The 16,005-nt window shown below is 45.6% G+C and overlaps 4 long non-coding RNA genes across 4 annotated transcripts; 1 reads left to right on the top strand and 3 right to left on the bottom strand.

Annotated features, from left to right (window-relative positions):
• Positions 1 to 1,099: 1,099 nt before the first annotated feature.
• On the bottom strand, positions 1,100 to 2,787 carry LOC148643733 (uncharacterized). The gene is made up of 2 exons (XR_015929003.1): positions 2,328 to 2,787; positions 1,100 to 1,767 (listed from the first exon to the last, which is right to left on the bottom strand). It is a non-coding gene; the product is annotated as an uncharacterized LOC148643733 (long non-coding RNA).
• A 1,342-nt stretch (positions 2,788 to 4,129) lies between these two features.
• LOC148643732 (uncharacterized) lies at positions 4,130 to 7,391 on the top strand. The gene is made up of 2 exons (XR_015928999.1): positions 4,130 to 4,460; positions 6,861 to 7,391. It is a non-coding gene; the product is annotated as an uncharacterized LOC148643732 (long non-coding RNA).
• A 1,095-nt stretch (positions 7,392 to 8,486) lies between these two features.
• LOC148643731 (uncharacterized) lies at positions 8,487 to 9,585 on the bottom strand. Its single transcript, XR_015929000.1, has 2 exons — positions 9,484 to 9,585; positions 8,487 to 8,588 (listed from the first exon to the last, which is right to left on the bottom strand). It is a non-coding gene; the product is annotated as an uncharacterized LOC148643731 (long non-coding RNA).
• Positions 9,586 to 10,701: 1,116 nt separating this feature from the next.
• Positions 10,702 to 11,830, bottom strand: LOC148643730 (uncharacterized). The gene is made up of 2 exons (XR_015929019.1): positions 11,052 to 11,830; positions 10,702 to 10,758 (listed from the first exon to the last, which is right to left on the bottom strand). It is a non-coding gene; the product is annotated as an uncharacterized LOC148643730 (long non-coding RNA).
• Positions 11,831 to 16,005: the final 4,175 nt, after the last annotated feature.

Below are 16,005 nucleotides of genomic sequence, written 5' to 3'. Positions count from 1 at the left end.
CACATAGCACAGCAGTCCGGACTACTTGGACACACAAATACATGAAACCCTTAACAATTCACAGGACAGACATTCAGCAGATCGTCTATACCTAGTTGCCATTTTTCGCAATAACATTAGGCTCTGATAACCTCCCCTCTCAGCATTCCAGCAATGTTATGTTCCTCTAGCTAAGCTTCAGGCATATAACCAGTCTCCTATCTGTTTGCAACCTTTTGACCTTTCTGAGGATCCCTCGGAACAAATAGACACCGGAGTCTCCTCTCATGCAGTGCTGTTAAGACTTAAGCTAGTGGCATCCTACACTATGCTTTGTTCCTTTAGGACCATTTCTCTAAAAATAGTTCTCTACCTTTTGTTTCCCCTCCTGTCCACAGCTGGAACAACTGTTTGCTAACAAAGACTGTTTATCTGTCTGGAAAGGTCTCCAAACTGTTACCAATTACAAAAGAAAATCCCCTCAGATACATCTTGATCACTCTCTACCAGATAACACATTTTACAGCAGGCCAGAAACACAAAGGATCTCCAACGACCTTGTCCATGGCAGTCTCGCAACTCGTCCAAATAATTCACATCCTGGGGATGAGCTATTGTCCCCCACTCAACTGGAGTGCCACACCCACTCACACTCAATCTCTCACGAAGACTTGACGCCGTTAACAAGTCTTGAGAATGCCCTGTGAAGCAAAGAACAGGAAATGTTAAGGCTATTCAAAAAGCAAAACTGTAAAAAGGCAGCAGGACCTGACTGTGTATCTCCAGCCACACTACAGCCCTGTGCTGGCCAACTCGCTCCAATCTTTACAGACGTTTTTAAGCAATCATTGTCCCAGTGCACAGTGCCAGACTGCTTCAAATCTTCTGTTATTGTTCCTGTTCCAAAAAAGGACACAAGAACCTGCCTTAATGCCTACAGACCCGTCGCACTAACGTCAGAACTGGCGCGTCTTCCCAACACGTTCGTGTCAGAGTGAGGTGACCCCTCAAACAACAATTATTTCCTGCCTCATATATGACTACGGCACCTAGCAATGCAACAGGTTCTGTTGATCTCCCAGATCCACCAATGCCCACACAGACCAGCGACAAGCATGTGTATCGTATAAGTGACCTTTTTATTTTCTATCCACATTCACCATCAGCCAAAGACACAACGAAAACAGCAGCAACAAAAGGTCCTTCCAAGGGTCATAATGAATCCAGAGGGACGGCAGTCTTTTCTGTCAAGTACCGAAGAGTGGCCACTCGAACGATTCTTCTTCGTACCTGTAAAGTCTTTGATGGCCCCAGTGAACGAGAGGCCGGTCCCATTTCCCCAGACTCCGTTCAGGTTCCACTAGAAATCCTCCCGCGAACTGTATTCCATTCCCCTCAGTTTGGAGCGGCTAGCCGGGCCGGTTTCTCGCTCCTTGCCTTCAGGTATTAAAAGTCTCTGTACAGTACCTCTGTTCCGATGCCACTGTCTCCCGTGGTCGTCCATCGGTCCTTGCCTCCGTGAACTCGCGCGCCGCAGCTTCCCTTGTGCTGCCTGTGTGGTCTCCCAGGTCTGGTGGGAATTGGGAGCGTGCTCCGTTCCGGCTCAGATGGTTTTATTCCTCCCCTCAGCCCATCTCCCTCAGGGGGTTTTCCACTGTCCCTGTCAGAAAGGGGCTTGCCCAGTATTTTACCAGGAGGAAGCTCGTGTGGCTGAAGAGTGTGAGAGTGCCGAGCTTAGGTGTTATGGGCCCTTATCACTTCTTTGTTCACTCTCCGGGTCGGAGAAACCTGAAAAGAGACAAACGTTGTGAGACCATTTATAAGCTTGGTGACCTCGAATTAAACAGAACAATAGCAACACTGTTCTTCAAACTTTTCATTGAAAGGGTTTTCAAACACTGTCCCACTTGCTGGTTTGGCAACATCAGTAGCTGGAATTGAATATGCAGCCATTAGTCTGCCTGGCAAAAAACAACCGGTCTCTCCAGTGGTCTGCATACAAGTGAACACACAAACCCCATACTATTAAAACCCCTTTAGGGCACACTCACACCACAACACAATCAACCTGACAGACTCACCAACACTGGACTGCAGAAGCGGCAGGAAACCCTTGAGAACATGAGCAGAGCATGCAAACTCCACACAGACAGCACTCCAGGAAACCAGACACATGAGAACATGTGCAGAGCATGTGCGCCGTCTCTCAGCCTTTCACCTCCACATGCAGATCAGGACGCGACCGGAGACCGGAGACTCCTCACTCCTGCAGGAGGAGGCGCCGACGGACTCGCTCAGCCCAGCGCTTACATTTCCCTGACAGTCCTGTCACACAGCCTGCGACTCACCGCTTCTTCCTTTTCTTCCGCAAAATGTCCACAAAATACTCCAGCCAGCGCCTTTTAGACTAAAGTTTCGGCTTTGCCAGCTGTCTCCCTCCCGGAGGTCAGATCGCAACAACTTCTGCAGCACCGTTTCCCCAGCAACCACGTTTTATTTAACAAAGTAAAATAAACACAGGAGAAAAGTTTGCAAACATGCAGGCAGGATGAGCGCTGCAGACACATGCTGCTGCCCGGGTCCGTCTTGTGAAATAAACAGAATTTTGCACCCCAGAAAACTGGAGCCACGAGAACATGAGCAGAGCATGCAAACTCCACACACACAGCACCCCAGAAAACTGGAGCCACGAGAACATAAGGAGAGCATGCAAACTCCACACACAGCACCCAAGGAAACTGGAGCCACGAGAACATAAGCAGAGCATGCAAACTCCACACAGACAGCACCCCAGGAACTAAATCCAGGCTCCCAGCGCTGCCACCTCTCACCTCCACTTGCAGATCATGACGCGACCGGAGACCGGAGACTCCTCACTCCTGCAGTAACACACCCCAGCAGGAGGAGGCGCCGACGGACTCGCTCATGGTGCAGTGAGCCCAGCGGTGTGAGGCTGGTGTCCAGCGCTGATATTTACCGACAGCCTGCGACTCACCGTTTCTTCCTTTTCTTCTGCATAATGTCCACAAAATACTCCAGCCAGCGCTTTTTAGACTAACGTTTCTGCTTTGCTCGCTGATTAGATTACAAAAGCCGACTGTTTACCTCCTAGAGGTCAGCTCGCACCAACTTCTGCAGCACCGTTTCCCCGGCAACCACGTTTTATTGACAAAGTAAAATAAACACAGGAGAAAAGTTTGCAAACAAGACGGGAGCTAAGAAACACGAGGACAGTGGGTTTGCTTTATGTGCCAGGTCGATTAACCAGCGCCGCAGACAAGTGAAATACAAGAAAACATACACACAAGGGAACACATAAGAGAGACAAAGAAATACAAGACACGATAAATACGCTGAAATTGTATTAATATAATTCATTCTAATGTTCAATGAAATCAGCGAAACACATGGGCAGGGCAGCCCAGTGAACTACAGAGACTACATTACCCATAAGCCCTGTGGGCGACACCATTTTGACGTCATCGACTCATACTTTTGTATTTTTTATGAGACCAAAAACTACAAGAAAACGTAACATAGCAGTCGTATTGTCAGGGTACATGCAATAATACATGTACATTTTATGGAAAAAAAGATTCAACAAGGTAAATGCAGATAAGGCCCGTCCATGCTTCAACGTTCTTACAACACAGAAACAGACACATTTCAGAAAGACATTCTGAAATAAAATGTCTTTACATCCGTCTTAAACTGTTCAAACACGGTCTCCTCTCACACCATTCCCTTAATAATTATGTTGCGCAAGTATAATAATGTTTTAAAATACAAACGATATTTTCATCTTCCTTTTCAATGGGATTAAAACGTAACAAATGTATTTCTTTCCGATTTCAAGTCTTTCCGATAGCGCTTTGAGACTAAGCTCCGTGGACTCGTGTATCTCTGTCGCCACCCAGTGGACATTTCTCGGAAGTGTCACCGCCCGCCGGAATTCGGAAAAGTCCCGGGACTGAAGCTGTGTGACTGGACAAGAGCCTGTCTCCCGCCTCCTGCTGAAATCTCAGCGCCGATTGGACAAAAGCTGCTCACAGTCCGGATCCAGTGGAAGGCCGATCCACTCCGGGTTTTCCGTAGCCGGCAGTCCGGATCCAGTGGAAGGCCGATCCACTCCGGGTTTTCCGTAGCCGGCAGTCCGGATCCAGTGGAACGGCCGATCCACTCCGGGTTTTCCGTAGCCGGCAGTCCGGATCCAGTGGAAAGGCCGATCCACTCCGGGTTTTCCGTAGCCGGCAGTCCGGATCCAGTGGAAGGCTGATCCACTCCGGGTTTTCCGTAGCCGGAAGTCCGGGTCCGGTGGAAAGGCCGATCCACTCCGGGGTTTCCGTAGCCGGAAGTCCGGGTGCGGTGCAAAGGCTGATCCACTCCGGGTTTTCCGTAGCCGGAAGTCCGGATCCTTTACGATGCACGCAAGACTACGTTACAGATCACCGGAGTACATTATACAGTCAAATAAAGATAAGGTACGCACAGCTTTCATGTTGTGATACTTAGACATGGTTTGGAGACGTTCCCTCGTGTGTATTTTGAATTATTCAAATGCGTGTCGCTTTAATTTGGAAGCGCATCATTTCAGTGCATGAGCTTACCTGTTATATTGGGCGAGATTTCACACGGATAATCAAACAAGAACGAGTTTGCCCTGGAATCCATTCCACTGCCCAACCTGAAAGTCAGAGCATGAGAACGGACGGATTGTATGGCGATTGTGGAGTTGCTCGACCACATCAAGTAGGCGAAAAGTACACTCTGCTACTACGACAGACGGTCTAATTATTCAATTTTCGATTATTTCTCATTTTAGGCTATTTCTACATCTAATAACGAGCGAGTATAATGATTAAGCCAATGATACATTATATTTTAGATTCGGTTCAGCAGTATTGAGCAGTAAAATAACATCAATTTGTCTACAGGAAATGTCAGAATTAGAAGCCTTCTTTACACCATTTTGCCGATCTGTTCAGAGTGTTTTAACAACAGAACAAAACAAAAACAAACGTAAGGTTTCTGGGCTGCTTTGAGATAGACAATTATCATCTATATTACTTTTAAATCTATGCACACTGTGTATCTTTACCGGGTCGATTCAATGTACAATTTTGTACTGACGCCTTAACCTTATTATTCATACAAAATCTGTTTGACAATAGTCATGTTTGATTCCACTCACTTTCCCCAAAGAGGTGCTCCAAAATAGTTTGACAAGATATTGTGAGATTGCGAGAGGGATCTGAAGTATTTATTAGTACAAGTATAACTAAATTGTTTTCCTTGTAGTCTAATAAAGGTTGTAAATTCTTCCATAGTTTCTGATGGGCTACTGTTAGTTTCTTAAAAGCATCAATACCTAGTTCCTGAATGATTAAATTAGGGAAACATACATCACCTACTTTGCTTAATTTTGTAAATAATGCTGTCGGTATCGGTATTAGATGCTCTAAACCCTGTAGCATTTAGGCCTCCTTCTGCCCGTGTTTGACAAATAGCAACCATGAATAAAGTTTTTTTTTTATTTTACTAAGGTAGAGAACATCAAATCACAAAATCACCTTTTTGAAAATCTTAATACCAAGATATTTAATCACATCTTTTACATGTATATTACGTACGGAGCAGACACTTTCCAACAGCCACCAGTTCACTTTTCTGATATGTAAAGAAAGACCAGAAACAGAGGAAATGACTTGTAAACGCATTTAATTGCTTTGTCCACCTCTGTGTGCTTTCTCAGAGAGAGAGAGTTGTATCCTCAGCCAATTGGGAACACCTGTCATCTCTTTATCCTGTACTTGAATAATACCCTGAAACTATTTGTTATAGGGGTGTAAGCAGTGGGAAGAGGAGTGGGCTCGTGTCGAATTGCCTTACCCGTTCCCAATCTGCAGGAGGTCCCACGACGGCAGGTAGCTGCTCCAGTCGCTGGAGCTCAGTTCGCTGTCGAGGGAGGACGAGGGCTCTGGCTCGGGGGAATCACGGCTCCACAGCTCCTACCTGTTGCAGAGTGTTTCTGCCCTCCCGATGGCCTCTGTGTTTTAGAAGGATCTGTCTCTTTTCGCTTGCTTACACCACAGGTTTCATCGACGATAGTGTGCATCCTGAAGCAGTGAGTTATCGGTCTTATTTCTACTGAGAAACAGTTCAAGCACTCACAAAACAATAACCAGGAGACGGTGTATGAAAAAGAATTGTAAGACTTGCAAAGTAGATTTGAATAGACAGTGGACGTCACACTGCGTGCTTGAATATCAGAGATTCAATTCATTCTTTCCTGTAGGTTAACTTCCTGTTTGACATTGTTCCGTTGTCACTTCTTCACAAACTCATAACTCGCCGTGTTCAATTTTGTGTTGAGTTACAGGAACCTCAGCATCAGATGAAATCCTCTTCAGCGCCCCAGGGAGACTGGGGGACTTGCCAGATTTTCAGCTTTATCACTGGGTCCTTTGGCTCAGGGCTGTTGAGCAAAGTGCTCCCCTCTGCTGGAGAGCCACAGGGGCACTACAGGGCGGCCTCGTGTTCCCTGCTCCTGCCCGTGCCTGTGGACGGCCAGTGTGACCGCGCGCGAGACAAAGTAGTGCATTCGTGGTGTAAATACAGAATGTTCACTAGCTGACTGAGGAAAGTTACAGAGACGGGAGTATACGTTCTGAAATAATGTGAACCACTGTTACTACACACAGACAGACTACTTAAAAATCATGTGGCTTTTTAAGGTCGTTTTGTCTGCCTAAAGTACGTTAGATGTGTCACAGCAAAGAGTTTGAATACTTACAGAATGCAGCAGCTAGAATTGTTACTTGGAGCAGAAAGAATGACCACATAACCCCCACACTTCTCTCTCTTCATTGGCTTCCTCTCAGGTACAGGGCGGACTTCAAACTCCTTCTACTTACTTACAAGGCTCTCAGAGGTCAGGCACCTGTCCTGCCTCGCAGGGATGCTGCAGAGGAGAAATACTGTACACAGCATAGTTTCAGAGGCCTGTCTGTCCTGGGCTGGGCACCATGTGAGTTGAATGCTGCATCAGTGCCATGGATCCAAGAGGGGCATCATGGATACAGCTGTCGTTTAGGAGGATTCTGCTGGTCTGCAGAGACCTGCATGGGGTACTGACATACAGACGACGTGATGGATGGATGGATTAATACCCGCATTCATTTCTTTCTTTTTTTTTTAATGATATAATGTTAGCATGCCCAAAGGGGTTGGGCAGCCAGTTGACCTTGGACCCCTAGAGGATTTTATTCTCCTTACTGAGGAGTCTTTGGTTCCTTTCCTCCATTGTCTTCAGTTCTGTATTCACAAAATGTATATTTACCTGCATTGTTCAGCGCCTTGGGGCAACCTTGTTGTGAAAGGCGCTATATGAAAATAAATTGAATTGAATGGAATGACAGAGTCACGGCTTTTCCAGTTTCCTCTCCTATTATCTTCTTTATCTGCACTCTAAAACACAGTGAAACCTTGAACCTTTCAACTGGACCACTGCCGTTCTACATCAAAATGACTTTAACTAGGACGGAGACTTGAATGGGATGAAAAAGGAAAAGGCATTATTTGCAGGAAGAAATTAAACTGTTCCACCTGATCACTTGCTAAACAAAGTGATTCACTGGAGTGGAGGCGGTGAAAGCTTTGTGAATCAACTTACAAAAGGATACATGTAAGAAACGTGGCTCCCATATTTAACCCTTGAAAAATCTATGAGTGTTATGTGGAGGTGAAAGTATTGTTCAATTATTCTAATAAAGCTCACTCAACTAAGACCCAGAAAAGTACCAGAGTATTCTCACCTAAGAGGAAATACTAACAAGTAGGATGCTAAAATGAAAAGCATTAAAAACTGAATGATCTTCAGTAGCTGAAATGATTATTAAGCTCTGGGTCACAGTGCTCCTGAAAAAAAATCAAATTTCAGCAGACACCCAAGGACAGCAGGTGAGCACCATGCTGAGCCAGTGTATAAGTGTATGAATCACAGTTTCAAGGAGCTTTTTTCAGTTTCGTTCCACTGATCGGCCAACACGGGGGGAACTTCAGTCTTACTCGCCCTATTGCATTAAGAAACTGTACAACATTCTCCAATAAGAACTTGCGACCTCACCTAACGAAAAGCAATTTGCGTAGCAGGGAAAGACTGGACTCCCACTGGGGATTTTTGTTTTTCATCCCGATGGTGATGTGCACTATATAGAACGTTGCTGGACCCATGTGCAATTGGTGTCATTTCTAATCTAGAGGTCAAAGCTGTGAAACTTTCAAAGAGATGGAAGATCTCTTGCGAGACACCAATTCACAGAAGGGGCTAATGAGATCTTTGCTTGAAGTCTCATTGTGCTGCACTATTTCATTTTTCAGTGGGCACGACTCACAGGCATCTAAAATCATCTCAGTGACGGACTAAACAGGCCTCTCGCAAAGACTCGGGAACAGACACAGACCTTATCATCTCTGCTCCTCGGGAAGCGTGCAGAGATCACATTAGATGTGTTGCTCAAGCTCTTTATTGTCACGTACAGTAAACCCAGCAGTGTGGTCAGTGCGGGATGTGTTCTGTCCTGACGGCAGGGTCAGCAGCCAGAGGAGACCTGAAACACAAGACGGAGAGGTAAGACATTGATTCCGACAGAGAGAGCTTTCACACCGGATTACTGACAAGAGGAGCAATAAGAGAAGAGTTGTAAAGACACGCCGAAGAGAATATTCTCATCTAAGAGGAAATATTAACAAGTAGGATGTTAAAATGAAAAGCATTAAAAACTGCATGATCTTCAGTAGTGAAATGATTACTGAGCTCTGGGTCACGGACAGCAGGGGAGTGAATGAGTTGTTTATTTTGTTTCCTGTGAATTATGTAGAATTCACAACGTGTTCCATTTGTACAGGAAAACCATTGAGAGCAGATTCACTTCTTCTGCGCCAGAATGAATGATTTCCATCTTCACTCTAGGGTACTGTACTTTACAGCTCTGTATTGTATTCTGCATATATGTCTGTTATGTATACATTTTCTTTCTCACTTTGTCTCTCTGTCCATTTGTATCAGTTTGTTGGAGAGCACCATCACACCAGCATCACAACATTTATTCTACTGCCTTATTAAGCAAATGTCTCTACTAAATTCTTTTTATATATAAAACATTTTTTGACATGATATACACAAATGGCTAATTATACTTTCTGATTATATTTCCATCTTAGAAATGAAGCATTTCTCTCCTGCAGTTTGAGGTTGTTAAATAGAAAACTGGATCACTCCAGGGCCGAATCTTCTCCATCTCTTACACTCTCTTACATTCGTTCACGAATGATCACAAGAGCAAACACATAGACTGGCTTCTCACAAAGTGTGTCGATGACACAGTCCCGGTCAGCTTACTAAAGGACCCAGAAAATCACCACGGGCCAGTCTGAACAGTTTCACGGAATAGTCTGTTGACTTCTCTTTGATGTTTCATGTTACAGGAGCAAAACAATACTCACTGATTTGAGGATAATTGCGCCATCCCTCCAGCCTACTGAAATGAACCGTCAGACTGCAGAAGCTGTCAGTGACTACAGGTCCTTGGGCCTGGTCAGAGAAACGTGAGATGAGACAAACGTTGTGAGACCATTTATAAGCTTGTGACCTCAAATTAAACGGAAGTCAGACATTTTCAAAGGGGGCAACACTGCGGCACAGTGGTTAGCATCGCTGCCTCATAGCACCGGGGCCCTGGGTTTGATTCCAGGAGTGCTGTCTGTGTGGAGTCTGCATGTTTGTTTGCGCTGCAGGGGACACCTCACCCCCACAGACACAAACTCACACCACAACACAATCAACCCGCCAGTATCAGTTTGTGTTCAGTGCTGGGGAGGTGCCTTGTCCTTGCAGAACAAAAACAAGGTGATCAGGACTGACGGCAAGATTCAGGTATTCAAGTACCCAGTAAATCCAGGGCTCAAATGGGGGAACTGTTTCACGAGCTACACAATATCCTCACACACGATGACAGAGCCTTGGAAAGCCGTGTGGAGAGTGAGGTGCTCGTACCCAGCCGGAGTTAAAAGACCACGCATTGAGCAGAGCAACTGAGCGAAAGCACACTATCGATCTACCCAACCCAGAAAAGCACACATCTCTGTGATACAGAGGCTAAGGCAACATGTGAGTAAAGGATTTTGAATCAGCAATTGTGCTGATGAGCCAGTCAGCAATTTTTCAGAAACAGCAAACATGTCGTCAGCCTCCAGGAGCTGCAGAAGATTGTGAGATATAAAGGAGTGAAACCAGGGCAGGAGAAACTGATTCCTCGTGTAGGAAGCTGAGGAAAACGATGCACACCCTGCAGACTGAAAGGAAGACAGCACAAACTATCGGTAATGTCAGCCTAGAAGAAAGTGTAGTGCAGTGTGTTGCAACTAAGTTTTTGTTCAATATTTGTTTTGTCTGAAAGAGACTATTTTGATTAGATACATGCAATACTATTTCTTTCTCATTCTCTGTCTTTTTATGTCTTATTTGGATCACACCATAAAGTTCATAACCCAGCCAGTTGCTTTGGCTCTGAAAGCATCCCTCAGCAGGGACAGCCCTGATCCCCAAACACAGGGCTGCCCTTCCCACTGCCCGTCTGCTCTCTGCCCAGTGGAAGTAGCGTTTCTGCCCCACAGCTGTGTGAGAGAAGATGACCTGAGAGCACTAACCCACCTCTGGAGAGGGAAGAGTCTCAGCTGGAAGGGAGGAGGAGCTGCCGGGCTGCCGCAGACAAGGCGCCGCTGAAATGATAGAGAAATCTTTTAGAATCAAACGTCACCTGGCTCAGTGTTTAAGCTGTAGTACATGATCACATTATATTATTAAAACATGCAGACTGCCATTTCCATTCTGTACAAACAAAGGGTTTTCCATTGTAGAAAACACCACTGCAAATCCAAAGCGGAGTGCACTGGGACTGCAGTCCAGAGAAACCCATCATGTTACAAGAACTGGAGGCCATTTCACACCAAAACTGTACAATAGGATTCTTTCTGCACACCCAGTACTGGGGGCTGTGTCAGAGGCTCCTCACCGTTCTGTGATGATTTTAGACGTTGAATCGGGCAGGAGGCAGGCGCTCTTCGGGAGCTCTCGTCCCGTGCTATAACTCGGACCACGCGATGGCACAATTGCTTCCTACATACAAACAGAAACTTCAAACAACAAAACCCAACAAGAAATCTGTGCACACTTGGACTCCTGCTGCAGCTGAGGAGCTGTCACGCACACACCTCCTGTGTGGGTAGTGTTGGCCGTAGGACGTGTTGTTCACAGAGAGAAAAAATACACCATAGCAAGCCAGCACTCAAACAAACCAAAAGGCCAGTTTTATTGAAGTTGACGCAGCTGGCCACACAAACACTCACTGGGTCTCTTCACCAGGTATCCACACCGACAGCACCCCAGGAAACCAGACCCATGAGAACAGGGGCAGAGCATGCAGACTCCACACAGACAGCACCCCAGGAACAGGACCCATGAGAACAGGGGCAGAGCATGCAGACTCCACACAGACAGCACCCCAGGAAACTGAACCCATGAGAACGGGGCAGAGCATGCAGACTCCACACAGACAGCACCCCAGGACACCAGACCCATGAGAAATGGGGCAGAGCATGCAGACTCCACACAGACAGCACCCCAGGACACCAGACCCATAAGAACAGGGGCAGAGCATGCAGACTCCACACAGACAGTACCCCAGGAAACCGAACCCATGAGAACAGGGGCAGAGCATGCAGACTTCACACAGACAGCACCCCAGGAACAGGACCCATGAGAACAGGGGCAGAGCATGCAGACTCCACACAAACAGCACCCCAGGAAACTGAACCCATGAGAACGGGGCAGAGCATGCAGACTCCACACAGACAGCACCCCAGGACACCAGACCCATGAGAAATGGGGCAGAGCATGCAGACTCCACACAGACAGCACCCCAGGACACCAGACCCATAAGAACAGGGGCAGAGCATGCAGACTCCACACAGACAGTACCCCAGGAAACCGAACCCATGAGAACAGGGGCAGAGCATGCAGACTTCACACAGACAGCACCCCAGGAAACCAGACCCATGAGAACAGGGGCAGAGCATGCAGACTCCACACAGACAGCACCCCAGGAACAGGACCCATGAGAACAGGGGCAGAGCATGCAGACTCCACACAAACAGCACCCCAGGAACCAGACCCATGAGAACAGGGGCAGAGTATGCAGACTCCATACAGACAGCACCCCAGGAAACCAGACCCATGAGAACAGGGGCAGAGCATGCAGACTCCACACACACAGCACCCCAGGACACCAGACCCATGAGAACAGGGGCAGAGCATGTAATTCCGTGGAAGAACAGGGAAGTCCGTGGTGATTGGCTAGGAGCGGTGTCACTCACAAAAACTAAAAGGAAATCCCGCCTTTTCAAGCTAACGGCGGTGATTGGACAAGCCCTGTGCCGCTCATTTGACGTCACTTAACTGCGACGAAACCGGATCTAATGCGTGTTTAGCGCGACAGCTGGTCCGTCGCCCGAGGTCGGTGTGTAGCCGCGGCCCAGGATGCTGTGGTTCCGCTCTCTGCTTGTTAAGCACTGCGGACTCCTGGAAAACCGTATTGCAGGGCAGAGAGTTATTGAAATCCAGACGTCGCTGGAGAGTTTGTTTACTGACGAGTCACCTCACGTTGCTGATTAATTCGACCTCCTTGTGTTTTCTCTGCTTTAACAAATAGTAAAAATGCTATTCAATGCACACAAGAGTACATCACAGATCACCGGGGTACATTATACAAGCAAATAAAGATAAGGTCTACTTATCTTTAAGGTCTGGTTTCCTGGGGTACTTGCTTACCCCTTGATCGCAACAACTTTTACAGCTCCGTTGCCACGGCAACCACGTTTTATTGACAAAGTAAAATAAACACAGGAGAAAAGTTTGCAAACAAGACGGGAGCTAAGGAACACGAGGACAGTGGGTTTGCTTTATGTGCCGCGTCGATAAACCAGCGCTGCAGACACGTGAAATAAAAGAAAACATACACACAAGGGAACACATAAGAGAGACATAGAAATACAAGACACGATCAATACGCTGAAATTGTATTAATATAATTAATTCTAATGTTCAATCAAATCAGCGAAACACATGGGCAGGGCAGCCCAGTGAACTACAGAGACTACATTACCCATAAGCTCTGTGTGCGACACCATTTTGACGTAATCGACTCGCGTCTTTTGTATTCTTTTTTTTTTAAAGAATTTTTTATTAAATTTGTAAAGCATTTACAAATACAAATACAATCAGAGGATCAAATTAGGTACAAGAGGACAAACACAAACAGAAAAATAAACAGTTAACCGCCGTTTATTTATTAATAAAAAACCGAATTTATTATTTCTCACATTTTTAATAGAATTTAAATAGCGTTTCAGCTCCACCTCAAAAGAAATTAAAAAGGGGAGTATTATTAGACCATTTGGATTTATGGATGTAAAATTTACCAAGAATGATTAATAAATTGACTATAAATAAATGCTCTTTTTCCAAATTTTCTACTAAACAGTACAATAAAATGTCAAAATCATTCAATCTAAAAAACACCTTTAACTGCCTGCAAACAAAACTCTGTAAATCCGTCCAAAACAACTTCACAAACCTACACCTAACAAATAAATGCACCAAAGATTCCTTTTCCGCCCGACAAAAAACACACAGATCATCCTGCTCATGCTTAAATTTAAAGAGTACTAATTTCACTGGATAAAACTTATGAATGATTTTAAACGATATCTCTTTAACTTTATTTGTAATACAAAATCTATCAGGAATTGTCCAAACTAACTTCCAGTTTATATTTTCAAACATTGCATTCCAAAAAGACAAACAAGAAGGGATAAGATGGGGTTTACAAAGATTTCTAATATGAGTATTGTTACACTTCTTATCCTTTATTTCCACGCCATCCAAGAATAAATCAGTTGTAGGACCCAAAAGGAGGTCAGTCCTATTAACACTTTGATTTGCTTTTAATAAACCCACTACACCTTCCGGAATGGCGTCTTTTGTATTCTTTATGAGACCAAAAACTACAAGAAAACGTAACGTAGCAGTCGTATTGTCAGGGTACATGCAATAATACATGAACATTTTATGGAAAAAAAGATTCAACAAGGTAAATGCAGATAAGGCCCGTCCATGCTTCAACGTTCTTACAACACAGAAACAGACACATTTCAGAAAGACATTCTGAAATAAAATGTCTTTACATCCGTCTTAAACTGTTCAAACACGGTCTCTTCTCACACCATTCCCTTAATAATAATGTTGCGCAAGTATAATAATGTTTTAAAATACAAACGATATTTTCATCTTCCTTTTCAATGGGATTAAAATGTAACAAATGTATTTCTTTCCGATTTCAAGTCTTTCCGATAGCGCTTTGAGACTAAACTCCGTGGACTCGTGTATCTCTGTCGCCACCCAGTGGACATTTCTCGGAAGTGTCACCGCCCGCCGGAATTCGGAAAAGTCCCGGGACTGAAGCTGTGTGACTGGACAAGAGCCTGTCTCCCGCCTCCTGCTGAAATCTCAGCGCCGATTGGACAAAAGCTGCTCACAGTCCGGATCCAGTCTAAGGCCGATCCACTCCGGGTTTTCCGTAGCCGGCAGTCCGGATCCAGTGGAATGCTGATCCAGTCCGGGTTTTCCGTAGCCGGCAGTCCGGATCCAGTGGAAGGCCGATCCACTCCGGGTTTTCCATAGCCGGCAGTCCGGATCCAGTGGAAGGCCGATCCACTCCGGGTTTTCCGTAGCCGGCAGTCCGGATCCACTGGAAGGCCGATCCACTCCGGGTTTTCCGTAGCCGGCAGTCCGGATCCAGTGGAAGGCTGATCCAGTCCGGGTTTTCCGTAGCCGGAAGTCCTGATCTAGTTGAAGGCTGATCCACTCCGGGTTTTCCGTAGCCGGAAGTCCGGGTCCGGTGGAAAGGCCGATCCACTCCGGGTTTTCCGTAGCCGGCAGTCCGGATCCAGTGGAAGGCCGATCCACTCCGGGTTTTCCATAGCCGGCAGTCCGGATCCAGTGGAAGGCCGATCCACTCCGGGTTTTCCGTAGCCGGAAGTCCGGGTCCGGTGGAAAGGCCGATCCACTCCGGGTTTTCCGTAGCCGGAAGTCCGGATCCTTTACGATGCACGCAAGACTACGTTACAGATCACCGGAGTACATTATACAGGCAAATAAAGATAAGGTACGCACAGCTTTCATGTTGTGATACTTAGACATGGTTTGGAGACGTTCCCTCGTGTGTATTTTGAATTATTCAAATGCGTGTCGCTTTAATTTGGAAGCGCATCATTTCAGTGCATGAGTTTACCTGTTATATTGGGCGAGATTTCACACGGATAATCAAACAAGAACGAGTTTGCCCTGGAATCCATTCCACTGCCCAACCTGAAAGTCAGAGCATGAGAACGGACGGATTGTATGGCGATTGTGGTGTTGCTCGTAATTGAGCTCGTAATTAGAAGATAATCTGCTATTAAGAGATACGGTAAAATTATTTTATGTATGCATCTAATAATTAGCAAGTATAATGATTACGACAATGATAAATTGTATTTTTATATTTGTTTCAGCATAATCACATCTATTTCTCTAAAAGAAATGTCAGTATTAGAAACTTTCTTTACACAATTTTGCAGATCAATTCAGAGTATTTTAACAACAGGGCATAACCAATAGAAACGTAAATTTTCTGGGCTGCTTTGAAAAAGACAGTTATCATCTATATTACTTTTAAGTCTGTGCACACAATGTGCCTTTACACAGGAGCCTGCTGATCAGAGTAGTAGCTGAGGGCTGCAGTTGACAAATTGACTGGACCTGTGGCTTACTTCGTCAGTATGGATAGAGAATGAAGGAGGCAAAAGTGAAAGGGATGATAATGAGGAGGCCTTCACATCAGGTTTTTTAAAGCGAGCATAAAACTGGTT

This window comes from Lepisosteus platostomus, chromosome 22, assembly GCF_059453375.1.
Source record: "Lepisosteus platostomus isolate fLepPlt1 chromosome 22, fLepPlt1.hap1, whole genome shotgun sequence".
Taxonomy (NCBI): Eukaryota; Metazoa; Chordata; class Actinopteri; order Semionotiformes; family Lepisosteidae; genus Lepisosteus; species Lepisosteus platostomus.
Note: the sequence above shows the minus strand (reverse complement) of the source record. Positions and strands in the feature narration are given on the sequence as shown.